Source organism: Agelaius phoeniceus, chromosome 9, assembly GCF_051311805.1.
Source record: "Agelaius phoeniceus isolate bAgePho1 chromosome 9, bAgePho1.hap1, whole genome shotgun sequence".
Taxonomy (NCBI): Eukaryota; Metazoa; Chordata; class Aves; order Passeriformes; family Icteridae; genus Agelaius; species Agelaius phoeniceus.
Genome location: NC_135273.1, coordinates 8,730,715 through 8,741,675, shown reverse-complemented (window position 1 = coordinate 8,741,675; position 10,961 = coordinate 8,730,715). Strand labels below are relative to the sequence as shown.

Here is a 10,961-nt window from a genome sequence, read left to right as displayed (position 1 = left end):
CTAGATCACCTGAGAGGCAAAATGTGGGGAGGAATTCTGAGGGCATCTCCAGCAGCAAGCATGTCTTTCCTCACAGAAAACCCCTTAAATCCTCTAATCTTCACTTCCCAGTCGCATAAATGTGCATCCAGAAAACTTTGTTCATTTTGGTGTACTTGTTTGAGACAGACAGAAGCACCTATAGCTGATCTTTTTTGCTAACAGAGTAATACTGAAGGATCACCTTTTTGATACAACACACAACACTCAAATGTGTCTTCCCAAATATTTTTTGTCCAGAATGTAGTTCCAAGCAAGCAGCTCTAAATGTCCCAGTGTTCATTGGTGCCCCTGTGCTGGCATCCTGAGACTGCTGAAGCCACATATGAATGGTCAGCAGTAACACTGGGATGGATCCCTTGTTTTAGGGTGGAAACCTCATATGATGTACAATTTTCAATATCCCTTAGGGTGAAACCTGTTCCCACCCACACTGTTGTCAGTGTCAAGCCTGTTCAGTCACAGTTATTGGGAATGCTGTAGATGATTCATAAACCCTATCCACCCCCTTGATGACTGTCATAATCTGTGCTCCATATTTAATCTCAGATGGCATTTTGTGGCAGGAATCATTACTTCCACAGACAGAAGAGAAAGAATGAGGAGTTTGTAATTGTGTCCACTAAAAATTCCAAGTGGCTTATGATTTATGGGACAGCTTATTTATTCTGCACCACTTGTGTGTATACTCCTGTACTATAACCTATGATTTTATAGACACTCTTTCCACCTCAAAGATATTTGCCTTTTGATAGTGAAACCAACCATCAGTACACACACACTATTTCTAATACTGCATAGTCCCCTGCAGCCTGTAATAGCTGCTACATAAGTGAATCACTAATGATGATATCCTTATTTGAAGCAAAATCTGGCTGCTGACATCTTCTCTGTGTTGCTTATCTCTGTGAGTCTGTGCTCTGTAAATTCACTGGAGCTGTATTGTTTTCCATCAGTGACAGAGCTGACTCTTTGCTGTAGTGATGAGGTACAAGCAATCCAAATCTTCTGAGTTAACAATCATGGACCTTTATCCCTCCCTTCTTTCCTCTCACTTTTTCCACTGGCAATGCCATCTATTACTTTTATGTTTCTCTGTGATCCACTGACTCCCTGACTCCACATGGGATAAAATAGTGGAATGCATCCCTGTACCAACCAGCCTGACACAGGAACTTGTGGGAGGCAGGGGACTCTTGGGAGATTTATGCTTCTCAAGAGAGGCTTTAACTGAGGGTGCAATTGCAGAAACACCTATGAATATAAGACTACAGATCCTTTGAAGAGGCAATTTGTAGCATAATCAGGAAATCATAGAAATTATTTTCTTTCTCTATCCTTACTTCTCTAGCTAACTGTTTTTTGTTGTTTTTTTTTTTTTCTTTAAACTGATCTATGGATTTATAATCTCACCTCAGATTTGGGAGCCAGCATAAAAATCTCTTACCCACCAGGTGGCATTTTCTCACATGTCCAGCCTTAATTCTAACGTGAATGCTTTCTACATATAATTATAAAACTGAGGGCCAATAAAGTGCACCTGTAGAGCAGAAACTTGACTGTTCTCAATTCTGTTCTAATTATCAAGCCTCAGAGCAAAAACCAGGTTTCAAAGAAAACTTTCTGTACAGGCCTCAATAGAGTTAAAGGAGAAACATTTTAAGTTGATGAGCTGACACTTGTAGAAGCAAATATATTAAATAAATCATGATTCGTTTTGGGGCTAAATCTGACTTACATCAACTCTGGAAAAACTAGATCCTAATGAGTGACAGTTTGGTGTTTTCTGTCACTTCCTACAGTAATGGCCCCAAGCTGACACTGCTCCGTGGGAGTCTAATACTTCTGAACAAAAGTTTTTTTGGAGTGAGATAGACAAGGTAGAAATCCCAAGGTGACTGGAAGGAATGTCTAATGACTGGAAAGACATATTTACTGGCAGACTGTATGTAAGCTGTGACAGTTGACAGGGCTTGATTGTAATAAATATAGTTGATGAAGAGAAGGCTGACAGGTGAGGACAGAGAGAGAAAAAGAGTCAAAAGATCTGCATTGGCTGAACCCTATTAATGGTAAGTTGGTAACAAAGCCCAGAGTCATAAAAGAAAACAGGTATCGCAAACTGATGTCTAAACAGTGAAATGTGTAGGACTTGCAGGTTGCTGTAACAAGCTCAGATTTGTTGACCTTTCTTCTAGCTATTTTGTAAGTGCTGTTTCCAGTTGATATTTCAGCAGGCAGGCACCTGATTTTTTAAATACTGGGTATGATTAATCATGTAGCAGAATAAACCCTGATCAAGGTCATAATTATTGCTTCAATCTCTAACTTTTGCTGCTTTGATCAGGGGATTTGATGTTGGAAAATGTGCCTCCACGTGCTGTGAAGGAGTAAATCTTGCTGGAGATCTGTTCTGCTGGAAACAAAAAGGATTCTTGTAAAGGAAATTTAACAACATAAAACCTGAAAGTGTTTCTTTAAATGCAGAGGCTCACCACACACAAACACACACACAAATACACACACACACACACACACATGGAGTGATTGACCCTGAAAATGGAAACAACTCTGGCATATTAAATCATGACACTTTATAACTGACTGGTCAGAGTTTCAACAATAGGATTTCCAATGAGCTCTGCACTTTCTTCCCCCAGGCAAATGTCACACACTGAAACTAAACAGGATCTTTTTTTTTTTCTTGTTCATCCCCACGTGCTGTTTTCTGTGCCCAAGATACAAATCTGCATTCAAAAATGCCTTAACCCTTTGGAAGGGCAACCCCCCCTCTTCATGCCCCAGGAGAAGGGAGGTTTGTGTCAGCTGTGGGACGTGGGGACATTTTGCCTGCCTTGGTACCAGGGTCACTCTGCATGTTTGTTGCACTCCCATTTCAAAAGGGAAGAAAGGGAAAAAAAAAACAGTGGTAAGGGAATATCTGTCTGGGGGAAAGCACTCAGGAATTGCACAAACTTAATGTAAAGATTAATAACAAGGGACATCCCTTGTTGGGAATATCGAGTGAGAGTTCTTCTAAGCTCTGGAAATGGGCCCATTTAACAGCAGTGTCACTCTTTGCTTGCTTTCACCACACATGGACAGAGGTGAAAATCCCCTCACCTTCTTGCTTGTATGAAGCACAAAAGCATTTGTGAAATATTGAGACAACTGAAATATTGAGAGAACCTTTCTTGTTGAAAATTGCTTTTATTTTAAGTGGATATCCTCCTTTCCCCCCCACCACCAGATGCCACAGTCTCTTTAAGTGGTGCTGAGACTAAATGAATTGTGGGGAGCGCCAGGGAAAATAAAAAGAGACCATAAAGTCACACTACAAAGACTCTCAGGGTAGCACAGTGCTTAATGTCAATCACAGCAATGCTCCCCTTTGCCTGTCTCCCACACAGCACTGGATCCAGCCACTCTGCTGCTCACTGCTACCTGTTTGGAATTGCAGGATTCAGAGCCATGGCTTGTCAGCATGGGAGTTGTCAGCCTAATTGGCACATCCACACACACTTTATGCACTCCTCTGGCTGTCAGTGCACACCTTGTAGGTGGGCATGAGAGTGCCCTGTCAGGTGGAAAGCTCTCCACACAAGCACACAGATGCTTTCTGGACTGGTATTAAGACAATGTTTGTATCCAATGACCTTAAAAATAATTTCTGACCTTAATGACTCTATGATGGCCACAGATACTTTTTATCTGTCCTTTGTGCACTGGTTTATTGCATTCCAGGACATACACCTACACCTCATCTGCTGTCCTGTGCATGTGATGTCAAAGTGAATTTATGGTCATTTACTTCAGTGGTCATCCTTTGATACTCAGGCAGAAGATGGGGGCATCATTGTATTTAAATAGAACAAGTACATTTAATTGTAAATCTGTGAGTACATAAACACACACAGAGTTTCTGCTCTGAAACCCAGCCTTGTGAAACCTGAACTCCATGCCAAGAAATGTCTCATGTAGTGAAGGCCTTGAGCCAGGCAGCTGGAAGCAGAAGACAAAGAAAGTGATATATAAGCTATGCTGTAACCCTTGATTTTGTTTGTTTTTAATACATGTTTATGTTTTTCTGTACATACTTCACCTGTTTTGTTTTGGTTTGACCTTCTTCCAGGGACTTTACCACAGCTGTTAGCTGGTGAGAACATGGAAATTTTATTCACTCAAAAAGCAGTGTGTTGGAGCCAATGTTAGTGGCTGTAGATTCCTTGCCTTTGGTTTGACATTTCTTTTAGGCTCCAGGACACATTCAAGGTCAGTTCCTTGTCAGAAGAGGTAAGTAGAAGACAAAACAGGAATTAAAACCTACATGGAGTGTGCCTTCTTTCACAGGGAAACCTTGTTAAAGTCAACACGACTATGACCATTGCCTGTATCAGGAACAGTCTTTCATTTCAATGCTGAAGATGTTAAGAACTGCATTTTAAAAGTGAATATAGCATTAGCAGGACACTTTTTTATTAGTGTTTCAAATCAAAATACTACTGAAAGCACAAACTGAATACAAATATCAGGGAAAATGTTCTGAGGTTAAATTCACAAGGAAAGAATATTCTCCTTCTGGAAACTGGGGATACTCTGTAGAGTGAACTGCTATTGCTGAGGCAGGGTTAATCTTGCATCTCTAGGGCTTTTTAATGGAAGTCATGTAACTGTTCTACCATATATTTTGCATCTTTGAATTCAGACTGATTTTGGATATCTTCTGAGAGCCATGTTTCCCAAGAGGGCAATAATCAGCAATCTGTTGTCTGTGGTGAAAGATGTATCATAAGGAACTTAATAATGGTTCTGAAGGCTGTGTATCTCACTTGAGACAAAACTTGTCTGAGCCTACACTGGAGAAAAGACTTTCAGAAGGAGCAGAACCAAACTGATCTTGTGATTCCTAAACTCTGAAGTAGGCCAGGTCTTGCACACTGGTAAGAATGGTTTTTACAGGTCTGTTCATACATCTGGGATAGGTTTGTACATCTGGGATAGGGATGAAGATTATTGATAATGCTTCTATGTAACTTCTGTTCTGAATACTTCATCTGGTTCCCAGTGAGAATAAGCACCTCACTAAAAAGATTTATAGCTTTCCAAGTTTTGCACACAATTTTCCCTGCAGAAATTTTTAGTGTGTTCAGATCTCTTCCTTCAGTTTAGATTTTCTCTAAAAATATTTTACAAGTTGGAAAAAAAAAAACCAACCAAAAAAATTCCCTTTTGTATCATAACTATAGAATTCATAATAATCCAAACTAAAGCTTCAGCTAGAATCACAGTTATGTATGGCACCAAACACAACATGAGGGATGAGTCAGTAGCACTGGCATAAGGTTTACAATTGTATTCAAGTTGTTAAGAGGAAAAAGTGTTTTTGTTGCCACAGTAGGTGCAGGATAATGCCCAGGACTTCAGCTGCAAAACTCCTGTTTTGTCTTTTGCTATTTGTTCATAAAAGCTTGCCAAGTGCATGGACCCTCATTAAATGCCTTGCAGTTGTAATAACGGCATGAGAACACCCAGCAAGTTTTTTGTGCCAGAGGAAACTTCTGTGAGAAAAAGAAGCAAGTACATGATGCTGTGCTTTCAACAGACACCACTGAGAGCTGTGTTTGGGGACTGATGTGTCAGCTGCTTATCAATACAGCCATGGAGTTGAATACATCAGGAAAGCTTTAAGAAGAATGGGAGAAATAGAAAAAGAATGTAAGGATAATGGGGCAAAATTATTTCCAGTGTTAAATGTGCTCAAGCAAATGTAGTTTCATCAAGAAGAAATTTGCACTGTTGTGTTCCTGGCTTATTGTTTGGGTTGATTACATGGCAACATGGAATTGATTTCTTGAGCTTAGGACAGTTGGCGAACTTGACTAGACTTAAAATGAACCTCTTTGATTCTGTCTACAAAATTACAGCAGATTTGATAAAGTAAAGATGTATCCTTTGAAGTATTCCCTATCAACATAAGTGCTAAGAACACCTAAGCAAAGGAATTTTAACAGTTTTGAAAGCAGTAGCAAAAGAACATCAATGAGGATTGCAGCTAAGGGCATGCCCACAAGGCACTATACTAACTGCATCTATCCTGCAGGCAATAAGCAATTGCTAAAGATTCCAGACTTTTTAAAGTTCATAGTTCATCTCATAAAAACTTTACCTCCAACTTATGATATGTTTTTGCTGGTTTGGTTTGTCTTTCAGTAGATGACTCCAAGAGGAGGCCTCACCAAGCAGATCTGCATAAGGACATGAAGAAACCTTCCCTTTTTTGTGTGTCACATGATGATTGCAAGGTGGGAAGTGTGATCATGTCCTGTTACACCCTGTCTTAAGAGCATGTAAGCTATAATTCTTCCAGGCACTTCAACAACAGAAAATCATCAGTCCAAATGCTGTGTGGATTCCAGCCCCACATCACAAGAGAGAAGGGCTGTCCTTCACATTGCAAATTTCTCACAAGTTCTGGATTTGAGAAGCCCATGTTGCTGCAAGATGTTTTTCCATGAATAGAAAACAACATGCAGGACAACTAATGATGCAGTGGTAATTTCAGTTAGGCCATTTATCTGCTTTGCAGTCTGATTCCGCTGGCCCATCAGCGCCAATGCTCTTACAGCTGTGTTCTCACTGCTTGTGTTGGGCAACTTGGTCTGCCTTGCAAATTTATCATTAGCAAGGATGAACACAAGGAATAAATAACAGAAGGATCTGGACAGAAACAAAATGAAAACAAGAGTTGGTTTTAGACAGCAAACAGGATCTGAGTTGCTGGCACTAGGAAATGAGTCACTGAGCAAGTCGGATATTTAATCTGGGCAGTAGAGGGGATGTAATTAAAAAGCTTTTACTTTTTAATGAAGATTTCATACTGGTGATGCTTGGTAGATTTCAGTGCAACCACAGCAAATTAGTGATAGCCACAGTTATGAAAATTAGGATTCTTAAAACATGATCACGTTACTGTGGCTTAATGAACTACTGTATGTCAGCTGAGCTGTGGGTATGTGGCACATGTATGCCCTCAGCCCAAACAGGAGGTAGTGAGTCAGTGTAAACCTCTTCCAGTGAGTTTTAAACAAACACCACACAGCAGTGGACAAATAACATGTACAGTCAATTGCTGGTGCTCAGCTCCTGAGTAGAGTGCAGTAATTAAAAGTATCTGACTTCACAGAAGAAAAAAAATGTGAGAAATGTACCTTTTGTTTCAGATCACCTAGCATGTTCCCCAAGACGTGTGGTTTCTAAATTTCCTTCACATTTGTACTTCCTCAAATTTGATTAAGGCATTATTTCCACAGTGGAGCTGTAAGAAAAAGAATAAAAAGTGATTGTGACAGAGAGCAGATGAAATGGATTCAAGATTAGCAAGGTGTGAACTGTTTTTACCATAAGCCTGATCTAAAGACAGTGGACCCACCAAGATGGTTTTCTGTTGACTTCAAGAAGTTTGATGTCAAACCCAGCTTCCACGGTTTAGGGAAAAAAATGTAAGCCAGGACAACATTATTTGTTCTGATGTTCATCTTTCCTGGATGCCATGACAGTATCTGCCTCATAAATGCCCACCATAATAATTAATAATAGAAGCATAAAAGGGGTAATGGCTTTAAACTGAAAGAGGGTAGACTTAAATTAGATATTAGGAAGAAATTCTTCCCTGTGAGGGTGGTGAGGCCCTGGCACAGGCTGCCCAGAGAAGCTGTGGATGTTCCATCCTGGAAGCGCTCAAGGACAGGTTGGACAGGCTTTTGTGTAACCTGGTCTAGAGGAAGGTGTAGGTCTAGGAGAAGGTGTACCTGCCCACAGCAGGGGGACTGGAATTAGATTAATTTAAAGTCCCTTCCAACCTAAATTATTCTATGAAATTAATTTTTTTTTGACCTCCGTGCTTTTCCTACGTGAAGCTCTACCTTGCTCAATATGGAAGTTTTACTGCTGATTAGGTATCACTTTATTCATTCACTGAAAGCTAATAAAAATTGGCTGATTAGAAAACCCCAGGCTGCACATCTTAAATAGTCATTAAACAATCATTACAGATAGAAACAGCTACAACTGGCTTCTGTTAAAATGCTGCTGATTATTATATAATCCTTTTTCAAGTCAAAATGAATGCATAATCAAAGCACAAAGCAAACAGTTTGAAAGTTCTGAGCTGGCTGTGCAAAGCTATAATGTATCAACAAACCTCTAAATTAATGCCCAATTCAGGAGATGAGTGTTGATGTACAGCAGAAGAAATAACTGAGGAAAAAGTGTGGAACCATGAGCATTGGTGAAGCAACCTTCTTCTGACATAACCTCATCTAGAGCCCTGCAGTAAACCCTTGCAGCTCTGACCCTAAGACACGTGCCTGGTGTCAAGGAGTGAAGGTAAGTACACAGCTCTGGTGTTTCTTATTGTTATTACTGATACTGTTATTCACAAAGAGTCACATTAAACTGTGCAGCTGAAGATACACAAACATTGAGATAAATCCGGTACAGGACCAAAACCCTGTGAATTGACCCTTACCCAGTAACATTTCTGCTTTTGACAGACTCCTTAATGAATTTTAATAAGGAAACCCTCAGATAAATAGGGATACCTCATTATACTGGTGTAAATTTAGAGCAACTTCAATGAAAACTAGCGGAGTTGTTCAGCATTTACTAACAGTGCAAATGAGCACAGTATGAAAGTCAGAGACTTTGGGAAGCCTTAAGCCAATAACTCAGCTTTCTGAATAGAGAAGATCACTTTCTAAGGTTAGAGTAAAACAACTCCTGTCTTCTTCCTTCTCTGTAATAACATTTTTCTTAATAGTTCTTGCTTAATCTTTGCATATTCTGCATGAAATAAATGGTCAGGATGTTTAAATTTCCACCCTGTAGCACCTGCAAGTTACAGGCCAGACCCATTTGCTTGATTGAGGCAAGCAAGGATCATTACCACATAGGGCAGCTGATCTTCCCCCGCTTAAACACCTGCAAATGCAGGTCATCTGGGAGTTTGAACCTATTAAGGTTCTTATAATTGAGACAAGGGCAAAATAGTTTGTAAAATGGTACATGAACAGAAAGATGAGAGAGAGGGAGAGAGAAGGAGAAAGACACTCTGGTTGGATGACAGGAAATCACATAACAATATTTGCAAGTGAGCTTTGGGAGCATGGTCTTTGTAATGGGGTTAGCTAATCCAGATAGTAATAAGGATAGGAAAGTCAGCAATCATAATCATATTTAATGGATTCCAGATGGAGAAATATAATTGTTCTCATTATCATTGTGAAAACTCCAAGGAAATACAATCCCAAGATACTTTACCTTGACAGGCAACCAGGAACAATATCCACATCAAGTCATGGGTTTTGTAGGTAGAGTTGTCAGTTATTTCCTTTTTGTAGCATTCCCTTCTAATGTAATGGTTTGATTAACCTAAGACATTCTGATGTGAGTATAAAAGCAATGTTAATGAAATGCCTGCTTAATTGACTGTGCATCTCTATACCATATGATGTGGTGGCTTACTAAATACGTTGTGGAATTAAAAAGAAAACCCAAAAGCCTTGTATATCATGAGACTTTTCCTTTGTAATGTGGTTAAAATGAAATATGGCTGTAAGCACAGGCCTTTTTGGGTGCAGCTGTTCTTTTTGTTTGGGTTGATAATTGGAACCAGTCCCATGGGCCTATTTGATGTTATCTCTCGTTTAAAACTAAACTGTCAAAGCTTATCCCCCCTGTGTACTCAACAGGGAGTAGTTCTGGGGAAACTTTCTTCTTAAGTATTTTTAACCCCTCCTCCCCGCACGCATTCTCTAAACTGAACCAGGGCAGTCATGAAATGATGTCTTCACAGGAACACTTGTACAGCAAAATATTTCTTTGTGGAAAATTGAGCCTTTTCATGTTATATGTCTTTGTAACAGAGGCCTAAAAGAAAAGATCCCACAGCAGAAGTCAGATGATCAGGATGTGATCTCTCAGCTTTAAAACAACTCGTCTCTGTACAAAGGGAGTCCTGCACAGCATCCCCATGGCATGAGAGGAGCTCAGGGTGTGGGGCACAGAGGCAGATGTCTCCCACCATATGAGCCAATATTTTCTCCAGGAGCACCACAGCTGGGTCTCACAAAGTCTCCTGTGTGACTTTGATATGCCTGATCCCAAGCTAATGCATTCAGGCAGCAGTGCCCAGTGGAGACTTCCCAGTTGGGCTGGTTGTACCTCAGGATTTTCTGTAAGGGTACGGCAATCTTTAGATGTAACCTCAGAATTTATTAATTTGCCCAAGTCCAGGAGATGCTGGACCTGGTGTTTTGGTTGGTTTCTTGAATGCCAGGTGGTAGGAGCAGGGAGCATGCCTGCTGCAGTCCAGTGAGGAGGCATTTTGAGTTTGCTTCACACCTTTCCTTTTCCTCTGAAGCTATTGGAAGTTTTCGTAGTAAGTATTGAGACAAGTCAATGGCATGATCCCAAATTAACATCACTAAAAAGGAGAATACTCTTTAGGCCATCAGACCATTGGGCCATTTTCTTAGTTGGCTCCATTTCAGATATACTTTTGTGAAAAAACATCATGCCTTCTGCTAAATATTTCTGTTTGTACAGACAATTTTGTCAGGCTGTTACTCACATAATGTTATGGCACCTACAGAGCTGACTTTAATGGAGTAGGAGAAAGGAGAGATAAGAATCACTGATAGATGTCATTGTCATCTCCACTATCTTGGGCAAATGAAAAAGATTTTCCTTTTTTCATGTTACAATTTACAAGGTTTGCTTGTTGCATTATTCTGGCATGTCCTCTGTCATGCACTGCTCCTCTTGAATGAGCCATTTGCAGGGTAAGAGAACCTTTCACAAACCCCACAGATCATTTATGCATGCTATTCACACTACTTTTAAAAAAAGTATACCCAAACAAT

The 10,961-nt window shown here is 40.0% G+C and overlaps 1 long non-coding RNA gene across 1 annotated transcript; it reads left to right on the top strand.

Moving 5' to 3' along the window:
• Positions 1-5,269: 5,269 nt before the first annotated feature.
• On the top strand, positions 5,270-8,418 carry LOC143694832 (uncharacterized). Its single transcript, XR_013183553.1, has 3 exons — positions 5,270-5,754; positions 6,250-6,341; positions 8,263-8,418. It is a non-coding gene; the product is annotated as an uncharacterized LOC143694832 (long non-coding RNA).
• Positions 8,419-10,961: the final 2,543 nt, after the last annotated feature.